Source organism: Pholcus phalangioides, unplaced genomic scaffold (assembly GCF_987345545.1).
Source record: "Pholcus phalangioides strain wild (caught in Gottingen) unplaced genomic scaffold, Ppha-v1.0 ptg000017l_1, whole genome shotgun sequence".
Classification (NCBI taxonomy): domain Eukaryota; kingdom Metazoa; phylum Arthropoda; class Arachnida; order Araneae; family Pholcidae; genus Pholcus; species Pholcus phalangioides.
In genome coordinates, this window is record NW_028301610.1 from 11,034,323 (window position 1) to 11,053,050 (window position 18,728).

The window sequence follows — 18,728 nt, forward strand, 5'->3', positions numbered from 1 at the left end:
GACACCTAAGTTGCAAGACGATATCCATGGATATGAAAACTCGATTGTGAAGAGTGTAATGTATTAAGCGCATTTTTCAAGACTAGCATTTTGTGGTCTTATTGAAGTAGAAAAACGAGAGAGTTATGGAAACAGAGACTCGTGAGTTATACACGTCCTTTTCAAAAAATTAGAGCACCCCCCAGAAATTTACGAGAGCAGTTCATGAAATGCTGAAGTCGGAAAGCCCAAATTGAGGGTAGGCCGGCCTACTGTTGCAATTTGTATTTTTCATCTTCTGAGAGGTTTTTCTTGAGCATATCGGCAGCAAAAAATTTGCATAAAATAGAAGAATATTAAATTTACACTTTTGTTTCAAAAAATTAGAAGACCCCGAAAGTTGTTCCAAAAAATTAGAACAGCTGACATGAAGCGAATTATTACATGAATATTTGCATGCAAATTTACATCAACTCGATCGAATTCGTGTTTTATGTCTTTCCTCGTTATGTATGTCGACCGAGATTCGTTCAATCTTCGCATTAGGGGTAGAAAAACGGGACATTTCTGCAAACGCAAAATTACACGTGTATTTGGTAAGAGACAGTATGAGGAAACATTCAGTTGTATAAAGTCAAAACGGCCAAAAATACGTGAAAATACGAGAACCTACATGTGGTTATATTATATTGAAGTGTAGTGACACGCTGGTTAGAAATCACAAAAATACATCAATATCAATATTTTTAATTTAATTTCAACTCCAAGGACCACTTTGATCAGGTACTAAAGGTACCAAGGAACCCCGCGCTATGTCGCTGCCTATGTATTTCATTCTAATTTGTTCTTCATTCTCAAACACAAAACTCCCTAGTCCCGGCAAGTAAAGTCAAACTCGGTTGTAACGACTTCTCAGCTATAACGTCAATAATTGGCAGTCCGGACCGATTCCCATAGAGAATAATATTTGTCAGCCTTGCTTATAACGTCGATGAAAAGCAACTACTTCGGATATAACGACAAATTTTTCGTCGATTTTGTTTCCGTTTCACAATGATGTTTTCCCAAGAAATTCCTAAGATTAGAGCTGATTATATTCAGGGAATGTTTGTCATTGTTGAAAAAAAAGACTTATTATATGTCAGACTTATTATATTTTCTCATAAAAATGCCCCGTCTTTTTCAACGAAGCTTGCTTCAATTCTTAATTTTTACTAGAATCAGGAATAAAGGTAATTTGTATAATTTATAAATTGTGTGGCAATGAATATGACTAAATATTCATCTCACACATTTGCCAATTTTTATGTTTTTCCCGTGAAATACATTTTGGCAACATGTTTGGTGATAATCAGCTATGTCTCGTGTTACTTATCTCAATTTTTCGTATTTTTGTAGATAAAATATGGTCCTTAATCACAGAAAAAATTGATGCACGGTATTTGAGTGCGTCTGATTATATTTTTCGTCAAAATGTCTTAAAAAACGTCAACCTCTGTTATAACGGAAAAAATTTGCAGAATCTTCGATGTCCTTATAACCGAATTTGATTGTTATAAAAAGACAAAAAACAAAAATCAAAAAGACACGACCAAAACACTGACCATTCAGCTGAATATCCCTCGCTACATTATTCAAATTCCGATACGACCGACACAAATATTTTATACACGCACACACACACACAAATACTTTAAATATCTAAATACTTCTACCTCTCCCCATCTCTTAAAAAAACAGAAATACATTATACAGTGGATCCCGCTTATAACGTTTTGGAAAAACTAACTAACACGAAAAAACGTTGTAAGCAGGAAAACGCTTAATAAGAATTAGTTAGTTCAGACCATAAAACAAATCGCACTAAGAGAGAAAACGTTATAAATGTCAAGACGACGTCCAAATTTTATGGTTTAAAGATCCACTAATGTAATCTTATACGACGATCAAGGAACAACAAAAAATCGCTGTTTGCCATATTTGGGCAATGGAGAGAAAAAAATATTCAGTCAAACTCGGTTATAATCAACTCGGCTATAACGTCAATAATTGGTGATCCGGAGTGATTCCCACGGAGAGTAATGTTAATGAACCTTACTCATAATGTCGATGAAAAGCAACCACCTCGGATATCACGACGAATATTTTGTCACTTTTTTCCGTTTCCATGACGTTTTCCTAAAAAATTATTAAAATTAAGACTGATCACGTGCACGAAATACGTGTGATCAGTCCTAATTTTAACAATTTCTTGTTCTATCTGTACATAACGTTGAAAAAAAAAATTTATTGCATGTTTAACCTTCCGACTTGTCATGACGACTATATAAAACATTCCCTTACCGACTTTTTCTCATAAAAATGTCCAGTTTTTTCAATGAATCTTGCTTCCACTCCTAATTTTTTTACTAAAATCTGACTAAAGGCAATTTGCATACTTTATAAATGGTATGACAATGAATATGACTGTAAATATTCATCTCACACATCAAGTTTTATTTTTTCCCGGCGAAATACATTTTAGCAGACTTGCTGTGGCACTGTATTTCTCGCCAAAGGTTATTTATAAGTAGAGCCCTGATTATAGGCACTTAAAAAGTGGCAAAATATGCTCTAAAAATATGTAAATATTCACTTAAAAATGCTAAAATATGCACTTAAAAAGCTAAAATATGCACTTAAAAATACCGAAATATATACTATCTTTACACGCATAAATATTTTGTACGGGTATCTTTATTCAGCCGCCTCGTTAGACAATTCGCCTGTTGTGGCCTTTGTGTTTGTATTCAAAAAATTATTTAAAAAATTAAAAATTCTAAAATATGTACCAAAAATGAGAAAATACGCGTTAAAAAATCACTATGCAAGAAAAAGCAAATATGTTTTAAAATGCATATTTTCTATTGTGCATATTCATTTACAAAAACTATCCTCACAAATGCATATACTGCATATGGAAATAACTTCTAAAACGCTAAAACTTTTTATTTAAGCATTTTTAATTTAGTTTAGTAACGAAATACCTGTAAAAAAAATTTTGAGGCTATTTCTAAAAGAATTGAACATTTTTGACGCTATCTCTGGAAATAGCGTTGCAATGAAAAAGTTGATATTTGGAAAAAAAAAACAATCCCACCTGCGAGGAAAAAAACCGATGTTGTGAAAATATTGTGAGCAATATTCATTTGAAAAACTATGAAAAAGTGTGTGTGTGTGATCGAGCTTCAATAAACCTTCACAAATATGCACTTATTCTGAAAATTCCTTGATTTTATGCATTTATATGCATTAATGCTGAGAAAGGCCAAAATATGCGAATGCATATGCACATATGCATTTGCATATAATCCGGGCTCTATTTATAAGCAATATTTCGAAAATTTCATTGGCATTTGGCAACATGTTTGGCGATAATCAGCGATATCTCGTATTTTAATTATCCCAATTTCCTTATTTTTCCTCGATCAAATATAATCACCTTAATCACAATCTGATCATATCTTTCGTCCAAAAATGTCTTAAAAATGCTACCCCGGTTATAACGGGAAGAATCCACAGATTATTTCATGTCCTTATAACCGAATTTGACTGTTATAAAAAAAACCATAAAAATACAAAAACCAAAAAGATTAATACACGATCAAAACTCGATCAAAAAAACTGACCATTCAGCAGAATATTTCTCGCTACATTATTCAAATTCCGATACGAACCAACAAACATTTTACACACACACACACAAATATTTTAAATATCTAAATACTGCTACCCCCCTTCTTAAAAACAGCGATACATTATGTATAAATATACACATATAAAAATCTTATCTTTGAAACAAAAAAAAAATTTATATATTGGTTAAGCCTAAGCTTACCACTGAATTTTTTATTTAAATTTTTATATTTTTATGCCCCTTCTCCTCTTTTTTTTTTGTGTATTCCTACACAAATATATATATATATACATATATTATTTTATCCTTCACAACCAAGATCATAAATTCCTTTTTCTCAACAATCCTACTATGTTAAGACGACGTCAAAATTTTATGGTCCAAAGATCCACTAATCGAATCTTATGCGACGATCAAGGCTCTCTCTCTCTCTCTCTCTCTTTCTGGAATCTTAAGGAACAACAAAAAATTGCTGTTTTCCATATTTGCGCGCAAAAGAGAGAAGGAGATAGTTCCTTTTTCTCTCTAATCGAAACACGCCAAGGTTCATGGGCGTAAAAATAAAATAATAGTAAAAAAAAAACTACAGAAATTTTCTCCGAGAGAGAGAGAGACTAAAAAGAACACGCCAAGATGAGAAAAAAACTAAAAAAAAAAAAATCCAAAAATTTTTTTTTTTTGCCGTAAAAACGACAACCCAAACGATTTTTAGCAAAAAATAAACCAACCGCATAATTTGATGATTTTTCGGGAGATGTTTTAAGGAGTGTCAGAAGCAATGTTACAGCTAAAAACATGAATACTCAAATATCGTTTTCCATAATAAAAAAAAAAAAAAAAATGGATAGGTAAGGGTTAAAATTTTTTTTTCGTTTTTTAGGAAATAATAATAAAAGAGAGAGAGAGAGAGAGAGGAAAAAAAAAATCAAATTACGCGAAATAAACCGTATTAAGTGGCGGCGGCTCTTTTATAATATATATTGAAGAAGATATACTTATATGGTATCACTTACTTGAAAGAAATTTTTCTTATTTATGTGTCTTTTTTTTTAGGAAGAAAAAACGGAATAATAAGGAAATAAGCTATAAGAGATAACAGCATGGAATTTGACTCTTCAACAGTTTGTTTCAAAAAACAAGAAACATGAAAAGAATCGGATTTATATATTAAATATCAGTTAAATGTTATCTTTTCTTCCCTTTTTTTTTACTTAATAATATTTATGAGTGGAATAATCTCCATAAAAAGATTATTTTTTTTAATATTTAAATTGTGTTTGTAATTATTTTCGTGCACTCTTAATTTTTTTGCAATTGTATTTTCTTAATTTTTGGAATTTGAAGATATATTTCGGATTTATTTTATTTTTTATGAATGTTGAAAGGTTATTGATTTACTTTCCAGCAAATATTATTTTGGATTCATATTTTTGTTTTCAAATTTTTTTTTATTATTTTGAGGTTTTTTTTTAATTTTTTTGTGGGCATTTGCGGTTTTTTTTTGTAATTTTTTGTGGGCATTTGCGGTTTTTTTTTAATTTTTTGTGGGCATTTGCGGTTTTTTATTGTTATTGGTATGCAACGTACGTAAGTATGAACTTGAATTATATATGGCATTTGGTGCTTTTTGCTAAGAAGAATACGCCGAGATGAGACAAACACAAATAAATAAATAAACAAAATCCCCAAAAAAAAATTTTTCCGTAAAAAAGACAACCCAAACGATTTTTAGCAAAAAAATCAAACCAACCGAAGAATTTGATGATTTTTCGGGAGGTTTTTAAGTAGTGTAAGGAATGTTCCAGCGAAAACATGAACTCAAATATCGTTTTCCATAAAAAACAAAATTAATAAGTAAGGGTTAAAAGTTTTTTATTTTTTTAGGAAATAATAATAAAAGAGAGAGAGGGAAAAAAAATCAAATTACGTGAAATAAACCGTATTAAGTGACAACGGCTCTTTTATAATATATATTAAAGAAGATATACGGTATCATTACTTGAAAGAAATTTTTCTTATTTATATGTATTTTTTTAGTTTTTTTTTTTTTGAAAAAACGGAATAATATATATAAGAAAATAAGCTGTAAGAGGCAACATGGAATTTGACTCTTCAACAGTTTGTTTCGAAAAACAAGAAAAAAGACCAGATTTATAATATTAAATATCACTTTTATCTTTTATATTCACTTTTTTTTTACCAAAAATATTTATGAATATAATCTTCTTCAATAAAAAGATTATTTTTGATTATTTATACTTTTTCTGTAATTATGTTTCTGCACTCTTAATTTTTTCACAATTGTGTTTTTTTAATTTTTGTAATTTGCAGGTATATTTTAGATTTTTTTTTTTTTTATGGAAGTTAAAAAGTTTTCAAAATAATATCTACTAAAAATCAAGTCATTAATCTATCTTGATATTTCCGTTTTTCAAAATTTGGGGATTATTTTGAATTTTGTGTTTTTTTTTAAATTTTTGAATTATTTTGAATGTTTTTTTTTGTTTTTCTTTTTGTGCAGATTTGCGGTGTTTTGTTATCGTTATTGGTATGCAACGCATCTAAGTATAAACTTGAATTATATATGGCATTTCGTGCTTTTTGCTGAAAAACACACAAAAATAAATAAATAAAATCCCCCAAATAATTTTTTTGCCGCAAAAACGACAACCCAAACGATTTTTAGCAAAAAATAAACCAACCGTGTAATTTTGATGATTTTTTTGGGAGATGTTTCAAGTAGTGTCAGAAGCAATGTTACAGCTAAAAACATGAATACTCAAATATTGTTTTCCATAATAAAAAAAATGGAATAATAAAAATAATCTCGTTAAAAATAAATAATTAAAGGGCAAAAATCAAAGATTTTGAGGCTATCGAAACAATTTTGTGTACGAAAAATCTAAAACGAAATGAGAAAAATATTCCTATAAATCCTGTAAATAGTGGCAATAAATTCACATCATACGTTAAAAGAACTATAAATTTCAAGCGCATAAAATTAATATTAAATATGTTTATTATCGAAAGGTTCAGCTATTAAAAACATTATTGCGAAAAATCACTTTATGTTGCACAATGCATCATATCACGTCGTAATGTATAGACCTATTTTTATTATTATTATTTTTTATTTCGAATAATTACAAAAAAAATCATTCATATACAAGTACAAAACAACCAAGGAGACATTAGTCCCGTACTGGTTGTTAGAATCAAAATGTTTGTGTGTGTTAAGATTACTACAATAAGTTAGAATTCTTGACAAATAGATAGAAAAATTATAATTAATGAAACAAAAGTAAAAATATGTATTATAAAGACAAGTGAAAAATAAACAAAAGAAAATAAGAGAAAAATAAACAAAAGAAAATAAGAGAAAAGAAAGAGAGAAATGTAAAATTGAATTTAGTAAAAAATAGGTGGTGGCAAGATATATACAATTGGTGTCAATAATAAACATGTAACGGAGTTGAAGGTGCTGTGACGCTTATGCGATATGGGAGCATGAATCAGCATATGCAGAATACTATAATGCACATCCATGCCAATGCAAAGCATTTGCAATTGTCTAAATTTTTCTGAACAAAACGTTGGATATTTTATATTTTTGACAGCATTTTTTTTTTCTTTTTTTTTATTTATTTCATACATTGAGTTGATAAAGCAGAGGGGAAAAGAAAATGAAAGTTATGTTTAAGAGAAAAAGTCTGAGGATGAAATTAAAAGTGTATATCAATGTCTGGAATTTGAAAAAGATGGAACTTAAGATTTTTTTTTTTAAACTCGAGAATGTAGTCGCGTCTTTAATTTCAATGGGAAGGGTATTATAAAATTCCGGAATGAGAAAACTGAAATGTTTTTGAGTATATTTTTGTGAACTAAAGGTAGTGAATAAGTGGCGAGAGATTTGCGGGACGAGTTCGAGGCTAAAGTGAATTGATTCTTTTTGATTATCATTACTGATCTATAAAAATAACGCAGAGATAGGATCTGGAGCTGATGGAAGAGTTCGTTTGATGGAGTGTTATAATCAGATAGCCTGATAATTTTTTTTTGTAGAGACAAAATAGGAGTAACATTAGATACATAATCGCTTCCCCAGACTGATAGACCATACAGTAAATGAGAATGAAACATTGAGTAGTAGGTTAGTAGAAACGTTTTACTCACGATAGGTTTGAGATAAAACTTGTATAACATGAAACGCAATTTAGTTGGAAATGGTTCCTAAATTATTAATTATTTAATTCAAGCAAAAATGACAAACATCTTCTACGTCATAATTTAAGGTTATGTTTACGTGTATTGCGTGTAATTAACGATGGAAGAACTTGATAACATCAAAACTCAAAATAACCCACAAATTTTGGAAAACAAACAATATCAAGATAATAGACTTTATAAGATTGACTCGATTTTTAAGATATTATTTTAAAAACTGTTTCACTTGATATTTTTGCTTTCTAAAATTTGTGGATTATTTTAAATTTTGAGCTTTTTGATGTTTTTTTAGTTCTTTTCATCGTTAAATTCACGCAAAATACATAAATAAACATTAAACTATGATAAAATGTTTTTGATTTTTGTTATAAATAAACAGGCGTATAGGCCTACAGTATGGCGTGTATGATGCATTGTGCAACACAAAGTGGTTTTTCATAATAATGCTTTTAATATCTGAACTTTTTGATAATAAAGATATTTAATATCAATTATATATGCTTGAAATTCAGAATTGAGGCGTTCAGAGCTAAATTGGATCAAGTCCAGTAAATTCTGATTTAAAATTGAATTGCCGCCCTAATTCTTAATTATTGTTTTTGGATTTTCAAATCATGACCCATATTTAAGTTAGTCTTCATACTACAACAATAGAAAGAAAATTATCCTCTAAATCACATTAGGATTCAACTAGTGTTAATATAAACTTTAACCTTGATTATCTCAAAACTATAATTTATGGACTTAATCCACTTTAGCTCTGAACGCCTCAATTATTTCAATGTGTGATGTAAATTTATTTTCCCTATTTACGGAATTTATATAGGATTATTATTCTCATTCTGTTTCAGATTTTTCTTCACAAAATGGTTTCGATTCTTTGAAAAATCTTTGATACAAAAATCTAAGTTAAAATTATTATTTCTACTAGATTTAGACTGGGGTAGCATTTTACATAATAATAGTGACAACCTGCTTGATCTAATTCATTATTTCATTCATATGTGGGTTTTTTGTAGAAAGAAACGGAATAATAAGGAAACAAGCTATCAGAGATAACACATGAAATTTGATTTATCAACAGCTCGTTTCGAAAAACAAGAAAAAATCGGATTTATATATTAAATATCACTTAAATGTTTTCTTTTATTCGATTGTTTTTGTACCCAAAATATTTATGAATGGAATCTTCTTTATTAAAGTGATTATTTAAAAAAAAAAAAATTTATGATGTTTAAAATTTTTTGTAATTATGCTTGTGCTCTTTTAATTTTTTTTATAATTGTGATTTTCTCATTTTTAGAATTCGCAGATATATTTCAGATTTATTTTATTTTTTATGAACGTTAAAAGATTATAGATTTAATTTTTAGCAGATATTATTTTGAAAACTTTTCAACTTGATATTTTTGTTTCCACAAATCTGTGAAAAATTATTTCGAATTTTTTTTTACTGACATTTGCAATATTTGAGCGTTAATGGTACGCAACTATAGTACATATGGAAATGTAACCTTAAATTACGGTATTTTGCGATTTTTGCTACAATAAATAAACATTATAACGTGTAGGCATTGGAACACAAAATTATTTTTTATGCAATACAAGATTTTAATTTCTGAATTTTCCGATAGTAGAGGTAAATAGTAATTATATAAGCTTAAATTTCACAATTTTTTTACTGCATGATGTGATATTATTTCTACTATTTATAGGAATGTTTTTCTCATTTTGTTTTAGGTTTTACTACACAAAATGACTTCTATCTTCTCAAAGTCTTTGATTTTTGTCTTTTAATCATGCATTTCTACGAAATTCGGATTGATCTTGCATTCTGCATACGCTTAGCGACAACTTGCCTCATCTGGGTCATTATTTCATTAATATGTATTTTATTTTTTTCAGGAAAAACCGGAATAATAAAGAAATAAGCTATAAGAGATAACAACACACACACACACACACACACAAGGAATTTTACTCTTCAACAGTTTGTTTAGAGAAGCAAGAAAAGATCGGATTTATATAAGCCTACTAAATATCTTTTGAATGTTATTTTTAATTCCACCTTTTTTCAATGTATTTCACCCAAAATATTTATGAACTGAATTTATAGGAATATTTTTCCCCTTTTGTTTTGGAATTTTTCATGATATCTATCCTCTCAAACTCTTTGATTTTTGTTATTTAATTATTTATTTCTAGGAGATTCAGACTGCGCATACATTCTGCATAAGCCTAGCCAGAATCTACATAATCAAAGTCATTTCATGCAATCCAGATTTATATGCTATTTAATTCAGGATCAGTCAAATTCCAGTCAATATTGTATCATCAAAACCTTTTAATGCTCCTTGAAAGCTATTTAGATAGCTTGCTAAAAACTAAAATACAGTAGTCCTGCCTATATGTATTATAGTAATTGTGAATCCAGTTATCATGCATAATCGCCGGCCATTTTGGTAAGTAAGTTTGATGAATTTCCTAAAATTTATCACTTTTACCGGTGTAGCATATGCATAATACCCAAGCGTGGTTGGTAAGTATGATAAATCGTGCTGAATTCTTCAAATTTGCTGGTTTTATGCATAATCGCCTTTTCGTATTGGTAAACATGATAAATGGTCCCATTCGTAATAATACTGTATTTATCATTTAGATGACCATACTGGTGACAGCCAGAGTTTGAACCTGAAAAAATTAACTCTGGTTTTATGAGTTTTTCAGAACATCCCCGATAGAACTCCTATTTGACAAATTTTGAAATCGTAACCCAATATGATAAACTACTATTTAACAAATTCTTTGAATAACAAATTTCTACAAGTTCTTGTGCGTATACAAAACCCCAATACAACAAACTCCTATTTAACGAATACTGCAATTCGACGTTTTTGGTATAGCCTAGAAATGTAAGATATAGTACAAAATTTCTAAAAAAAAACTAGCCTCCACAGCTCATGGCCAATTCAGATTCCAACACCTGAAAATGTTGGACAATTTAAAAATTTCCCCCAATGTGAGGATTTTCATAATAAATAGTTCGGTTCGCTTAGGAATTTTGTTACCCAGTTAGGTTTCACAACATTGTGCATGCATAGATATGTAGAAAAGTTTATATATACCACTTGATATATCACTGATATTAAGTTTATTTTGATCAAAAACGACCATTTTCAGACTTTTGGGGAGAAAGCTATTGATATACTGATTTTGTGTGGAGAAAATATTTTTCATTAAATGTTTGATATTGAAATTTCCGGAAAAAAAAACAAAATCGAAAGCATTTTTTACGTATTTTAACATGTTCCAAATGGAAATTCCTTTTTAATACAAGTAAGCCTAATACTTTTCGAAATTTCTTCAATATTTTCACATTCACAAGTCAATTTCATAAATACATGTATAACTTACTTGAACAAAAAATAGACGAATACGAAAAAAATAATTTAGATTAGGTTATAAGAAAGGAATGTGAAATGTTTCGAACCATAGAAATAGTTGGAATTCCATTGATATTCGAATTTAATTGGCGTAGAAATTTTCTCGGTTTTGCCTTTTACAGACAATGCAAATAAATTAATGTATATGTATGTATAGAAAACAGAAACACATTCTTAATCAAATATTTCATTGAATTCACAACTAAGTTGCATTTATGTCTATGGCAATATTGAATGTTTCTAATTGAATTTATGTATCAGGGAATCAAAAACAAACAATCTTTTGAAAAGTTTTGCTAGCAGCGAAACAAAAACTTCGAAATTCCATATTAATTTCATTCCAGGGCTAATTTCATTCCAATTAATTCGAAAAGGTTAATAAGCTGGCAAATTATGTTAATCGAATTTGATTGGCTACATTGTTACTGGAAATATCGTTCCGAATTTGCGTTTCAGCATCAAAATATTTCACATATAATTGAAATATCACAATTGATGTCGAAGAAATAAAAGAATGTTTCTGAAATTAATTTTGGATGTTTTTAGATTTACTTTTTTTGTCAGACAAATGGAAACTTTTTCTCTAATAATGTAGGCCTCCTATATTTCAAAAATTTTAGATATTTCTAGACGCTTTTAAACGATAGAATAATTTTAAACTAATTAATTTTTTTTGATAATTAAAATTTTATGGAATAAATTAAATCTCTTCAAATAACAAAGTATTTTGAAAACTAATTTATTAAAATTTTTTGCATTTTCAACTTTTATAGTGATTTCAAACATGAATTCTTTGACAAATATTATTTAAAACATGATTATTTACTTATTATATTTAAAATAATAATAATAATTCAAATATACATTTTTAAAATGAGGGAATATTTCAGAAACTATATGAATTTTTGTATTGTTTTAATATTTTAAATTGAAATTATTTTCCATGATTGTGAATACAATTCCAAATATTTAAATCCACGCATTTAGATTTGCATATTATATCCGAATTTTTTGCATATTTTCAATGTCTCACTTAAATCTGAGTAATTATGACAATAGATTCTTCTATCACTAGAATCATTAAATTAAAGTGTAAATATTGATTTTATTCGATATTTATTTCATATTTTTCTTATCATAGACGTGATAAAAAATGCAAAAAATTTTCAGAACATTTTTAAATTTTCATATTATTAGAAGGTAGCAAAATAGTTCAACATTAAAGTATATTAGCATAAAATGTATAAAAACTTACAAAAAATTTACAGCTTTAAATATCTATACCAGAAGTCGAATATATTTTAAAAGCTAATTAATTTTCAAGAATCCCAACAATTTACAATAAAAAATTATACGATCGGAAATAAAAATATTTATATGATGGATATAATTTACTTTATATAATAAATATTTATATTAAATTTAAATAATTAAAGAATTAATTCCCCAAATAATAAAAACATTCAAAATTTTTTTCAATCCGACCTCAAAACCATTAAAAGTATTATTAATCATAATGAATTACATAAATATTTCTCTTACAAGCAACAATCTACTTATACAAGACCATAAAATAAACGAACATAATTATATTCAATCAAAGTCACAAGAAATATTTTTGTGACTTTTTCATTAAATAACTAGTTATAAATATTGATTTCATTCGGTATTTATTTCATATTTTTAACATTATACACATAATCGAACGCAGAACATTTCTAACTTCTCATACTATTAGAAGATAACAAAATAATTTAACATTCGAGTATTATAGCATAAAAAGTTTTTAATTCAAATATACAAACTTATAAAAATTTCATAGCTTTCAATACCGATATTAGAAGTCAAATATTGATTTTAAAACCTAATTATTTTTCAAGAACCCCAACAATTTACAATAAAATTATACGATCAGAAATATAAGCATTTATATATACATAATGAATATAATTTACTTTATCATAAATATCGATAAAAATATTCCCATAACTAATAAAAACATTACTCAAAATTTGAATTTCTTAAACCCGACTTCAAAACCAATCAAAGTATGATTAATCACCAATCAATTACATAAATATTTCTCTTCCAAACAACAATCAACTTATACAAGACCATAAAATAAACGAACGTAATTGAATTCAATCAAAGTCACAAAAAAAAAACCCAATAAAACAAAAAAAAACGAAACCAAAACTAATTAATTCCAGTTAATTAATCACGATTAATGATAATTCAATCTCTTTTCTTCCATAAATTCTCTCTTAAATAAGTTGTAATCAAACGATAAAAATCGTAAGTTCCAAGCAAAAAAAAAAAAAGATAAAATTATCTTAAGATATATATTTAAGGAGGAAAAAACAATAATAAACAAGAGGTTAAAAATATATAAATTGGAATTTATCTTTTTTGAATAAAAAAGATAAAAAAGACAATTAACCTCTTCTCTTACTCCTGCTCCCATACTCCTCTTAAAACAATCACTAATTTCGGTCGAGGAAAAAAAACAACAAAAATTTTTTTTTCTCTTGTTAACTCCCGGATAGAGAATGATAAAAATAATAAAAAAAGAATGTCCCGGAAAAACGGGAAAAAAAGGAAAAAAAGAAGAGCGGGAGAGAAACAAAAACAAGAAAAGAGCGGGTACTAATCAACTTGAGCTTGTCATTAATAAGTTATGCATTAACATACCACACGGCGCTCTTACCTTCTCTTTCCGCTCCTTTTTATGCTTGTTTTTCCTTTTTTTTATTCCATTATTTATTTTTCTTCTGAAGCTAAAAATGGTTTTTTCGGCAGCCTCAAAAAATGCACGGTGTCTCTTACGGCTTCTGAGCGGCTCTCGTCGACGGCTCTTAGTCGAATTCTCGACGGCATCCGAACGCCGGGTCGCCTACGTCCCGGTGAAATTTTCAGTGAAAGCGAAAACCGCGACGATGACTACTATAAGAATAGTCTCTGAATGTTAAGAAAAAAATAATTTTTATGCCACTAAAAAAAAAAAAACTTTCTGTTGTCGTCCGTGACCCAATTGAAGGTCGCATGAAAGGCCCCCCCCTTACATTAACAAAAAAAGACCCCGTTTTAAGACCCCTTTTACTTTTCTTTACGTGCTCCTCAATATCTAAAAGGAAGTAAAGGGAACTTTTTTGTTAAGGATTCATTTCCGTTTCACTTTCTTTTAACCCCACGTCCCGTTTTTTTTTCTTTCAAAAACTTAATACGAGGCCTATAGTCTCGGCCTATTTTTTCACGGCCGTTCCGTTTCCTGTTTTTATGTGATTTCTTATGAAAATATTATAAGTGAAATTTTTATGTATTTATATGACAGGTGAAATATTTATCACGCGCGCAGATGCGTTTAAAAAAATATATATATATATGTATATAAAAAATTTAGGTCGGAAGTGTTTATAAGCCCATGTGCGTGTGTCGATCTCTTTCTGTGGAGTTAAAATTTTTTATACACGTGTGATCGATTTTTTTTCCCAGATTTGTTTTTTTTTAGTAGTAATGTGCGTGTGTAGGCCCATATACGAGAGAATTCATTGGCCTATAAGTTCTGGAGGTAGAAAATGTAAATGAAGTTCGATGGTCGACCTGGTACCTATCGAACCAGAAATAGGTGCCTATTTATTTTGAATATAGGCCTATAATTGAATATTAACGAGAAATATTTCTTTATTGTAGTCTGTTGGGAGAATGTTCAGTTCAAATCTGTGGTTGTCAAATATTAAAACTGAACCTGGTAGAAAATTTTAGTGCTGACACCATATTAGTATCATGAGAGTATTTCCAAGCATTCTAATGCCTAAATTTTATTGCGAGTTAGGAGATATTTTGTGTAGACAATAGATTTATATAGGCCTATAATTAAATGTTAACGAGAATATTTCTTTAGTGTAGTTTGCCGTGAGAATGTTCAGTTCAAATCTGGTAACTGAACTTAACTTCGCAGATAATTTTAGCGTTGAGATGACACCATGTAAGTATCATGAGAGTATTTCTCAGCATTCTAATGCCTAAATTTTATTGTGAGTTAATAGATATTTTACATAAACTATAGATTATTGTAGGCCTATAATTTAATATTAACGAATATATTTGTTTAGTGTAGTCTGCTGTGAGAATGCTCGGTTTAAATCTGAAGTTGTCAAGTATTGCAACTGAACTTATTAGATATTTTAGCGCTGATATGACACCATATCATGATAGTATTTCCAAGCATTCTAATGACTAAATTTCATTGTGAGTTAAGTATAAGGCATTCAAATTATGTATTGTTATCTCGTAATTTTATAAATTACATAAAATTTTTGTAAATATCAAATCACAACAACGTGTTTATTGTGTTTAGAACTCATGATGATGTTATGACATCAACGAGACGTTTTTAGATAACATTTCTGGAACAATGACAATTAGACCCCGGAAGTTCAGGCAAAATGCCATAAATGCCTTTTTGTTGCTCATTTCCAAACTTTTTTGTAAAAACGCCTTTTTTGAATCTTTCCTGCCGTAAATGCAGAAGCGCCTTTAAATGCCGCAGCCCATTTAAAGGCGAATAGTTAAGTAATACAAAGTTGTAGTAAGCACCGGACAGATGGAAAACTTGGTGTTGCCATGCATTAACTTTGTTTTGGCCGGATGGAGTTGGACATGAATGTTTTTGTTTCAGACAAAAGCAGCCCATGCATGAGAAAAGCTGAGAAAAATTACAAGTTTGTTTCTTCACAAGCTTCACATAACATGTCTTGCTCACTCATTGCACTGCATTGTACATAGATAGCTCACCAATGACTGTCCAGAGGCGCATTTATGGTTTCGCTACCTGTAGGCTAAGCGAATTTTGCTACCTTTCTGTCATTCTAGTCTTATTTTCTTGACAACATGCTCACACGCCCTCTAAGTCACTCTTTTTGTCATTCACATGCTTGCATACTGTTTTGGTCACTCATACGCTTTCACACTGTTTTGCTCGGTCACAAGCTTGCACACTGTTTTGGTCCATCTCACGCTTTCAAATTGTTTTGGCCACCCTCACTTGCACACTGTTTTGGCCATTCACATGCTTGCGCATTGTTTTCGTCACTCACATACTTACACACGCTCTAGGTCACTCAATGACATGATTTCTAGCTTTATAGGGCACACTCTTTTGATCATTTACACGTTTACACATGCTCTAGGTCACTCTTTTGATCATTTACACGTTTACACATGCTCTAGGTCACTCTTTTGATCGTTTACACATGCTCAGTCATTTCTTTTGGTCATTCAGATGCTTGCACGCATCACTCACTGACCTGGTCCGTCACTCTGTATATCACTCTTTTGTTCATCCACATGCTTGCTTACGCTCCAAGTCACTCTTTTGCCCACTCACGTACTTGCGATTTCCCTAGTCCACTCTTTCGGTCACTCACTGACCTTGTCGTTTACTGTCTCGGTAGCAAGGCCGTTTTAAGAGCATCAAGGGCCCCTGGGCAAAGTGATATTTTTGAGGCCCTACCTGACTAGAAATGTTTGTCCGTACCAATTTACACTCTCATTCTCGAAAATTTTAATTGGATCTCATTTTTATGAAGTCCGCTCTGCTCTTGAAGCCCCCGGCCGTGCCCGTGTAGCCCATGTGTTAAGGCGACATTCCTTGGTAGAGGTAGGTTTATTTAAGGTTATACAAATTTTTCCGCCCTTTTTCCATTCTACTAATTTTCTCGTCCGCCCATTCCTCAAATTTGCCACCACTCCGAACTTGCCACCCTGGGCTATATCCCGCCAAACCCTCTCCCCCTGTAAATACGCCACTGTTGACTGTCCCATCAGTTATTTTCATGGCTAGCACAGGGTGGGGTAGGAGCTGACAGGGCTTTTCGGCCCTGGAGCCTCATGTTATTTTGGTTTTACTTTTTTACACTATAAATGCATTGAAAACAACAGCAATGACGATTTGTCCTTTATTATGCAAAAACCATCTCAAGAAATATTCTTTCGAAACGATACAGAGATCATCCGAATAAAAAGCTTAACCCACCCAATGTCTCTGACGTATCATTACGTCGGAAGTTATACGGAAGAAATGTAAACACCATTGTTTTGCTTGCTAAGCCGATTTGAGATAAGAATGTAGCCTTGAGAATTTTTTGTGTGAGTAGAGATAAAAACGATGGCGTGCTTTGAGCGACCAAGATAAATATCGTCGTGCTCTGAGCAACTAAATCCTTTTTTATTCTTGTCTTCGACAATAGAGGAAAGGTCTTTATGATATGATATTATAATTGCTAGTGATTATAGGCTTTTCTTACCTTTCAGTTTGAGTGTAAATTCCTCTATTGACAAGTGTTTTATTTTTTAAGCTTTCGCTATACTGTATATATGTATACTTCTCGGCCTTTTGGCCACTCGCCAACATAGTTTCCGTAAGTTGAACTATTTCTACGTCAGAAACTAGAACTTAAAAGACTAACTGTGTATGTTAGTTCATTGAAGTGAAAACGCGGACACATCCAGCTAATTCTAGCAAATGAGTGTTTATCACAGGAATTTCCACACAGTGCGCCGTTGCATCTCAGGGTGTGACGAGATTAATCGGATACCGTCAATCCCGCTTATAACGTTCCCACTTATAACGTTTCCCCCGCTTAATACGACGTATTTTCGTGATCTCAACTCCAACAAATTCTCGTTAAGATTTCCCGTTTAAAAAGTTTTCCCGCTTACAACGTTTTTTATGACGGGGTTTTTTTTTTGAAAACGTTACAAGCGGGATTGACTGTATATGTGACATAGGACATCTTGAGAATGTGACATTGCATTAAAATACCAATTAGGTCAGCAATTTCCAATGGCGTGTCGCGTGGCACTTTAATGCGCCTAGAGATCGTGCTGCCTCTTTTGCAGCGGAGTCTTCAATTACATTTAGTATTCAAAATTAAAATCCAGAGTAAAAATTTTGCTTTTGATGCAGGGTGTGGGGGGGGGGGGAGAGTAAATACTGTATAAAGATAGAAGGAAAATCTCAAGCCGCATACACAGATCTCACGACAAGATTTCTCTATCATCGAAGAAATACCCCAAGAAAAAATTGATCCGTGTGAAGAATGAAGAAGAATTTGGTCGCTCAAAAAGCACGACTGGATTTACCTTGGTCGCACAGAGCACGGGTCGCTCAAAGCACGGTCGCACAGAGCACGACACCGATAACACGTTTTTCACCGGAAATTCTTCTTTTTTCCCCTTTTTTCTATGCTTATCTTTGCTTGAGGGGGTCGTACATTAGAATGCTTTCGTAGAGAGAGGATTTAAAACAGACCAGTGCATTAGCATTATCAAAATAGAAATAACATCAAGTACAATATGCAAATTCGTGAAGTCATTGAAAATATTGGGAGGGCTGAAAAATATTG

General features: G+C 30.5%; 1 long non-coding RNA gene across 2 annotated transcripts in view; it reads right to left on the reverse strand.

The window, feature by feature from the left end:
• Window positions 1–18,728, reverse strand: part of LOC149072369 (uncharacterized) — a 214,464-nt gene that overhangs the window by 33,983 nt on the left and 161,753 nt on the right. The window lies entirely within an intron of this gene.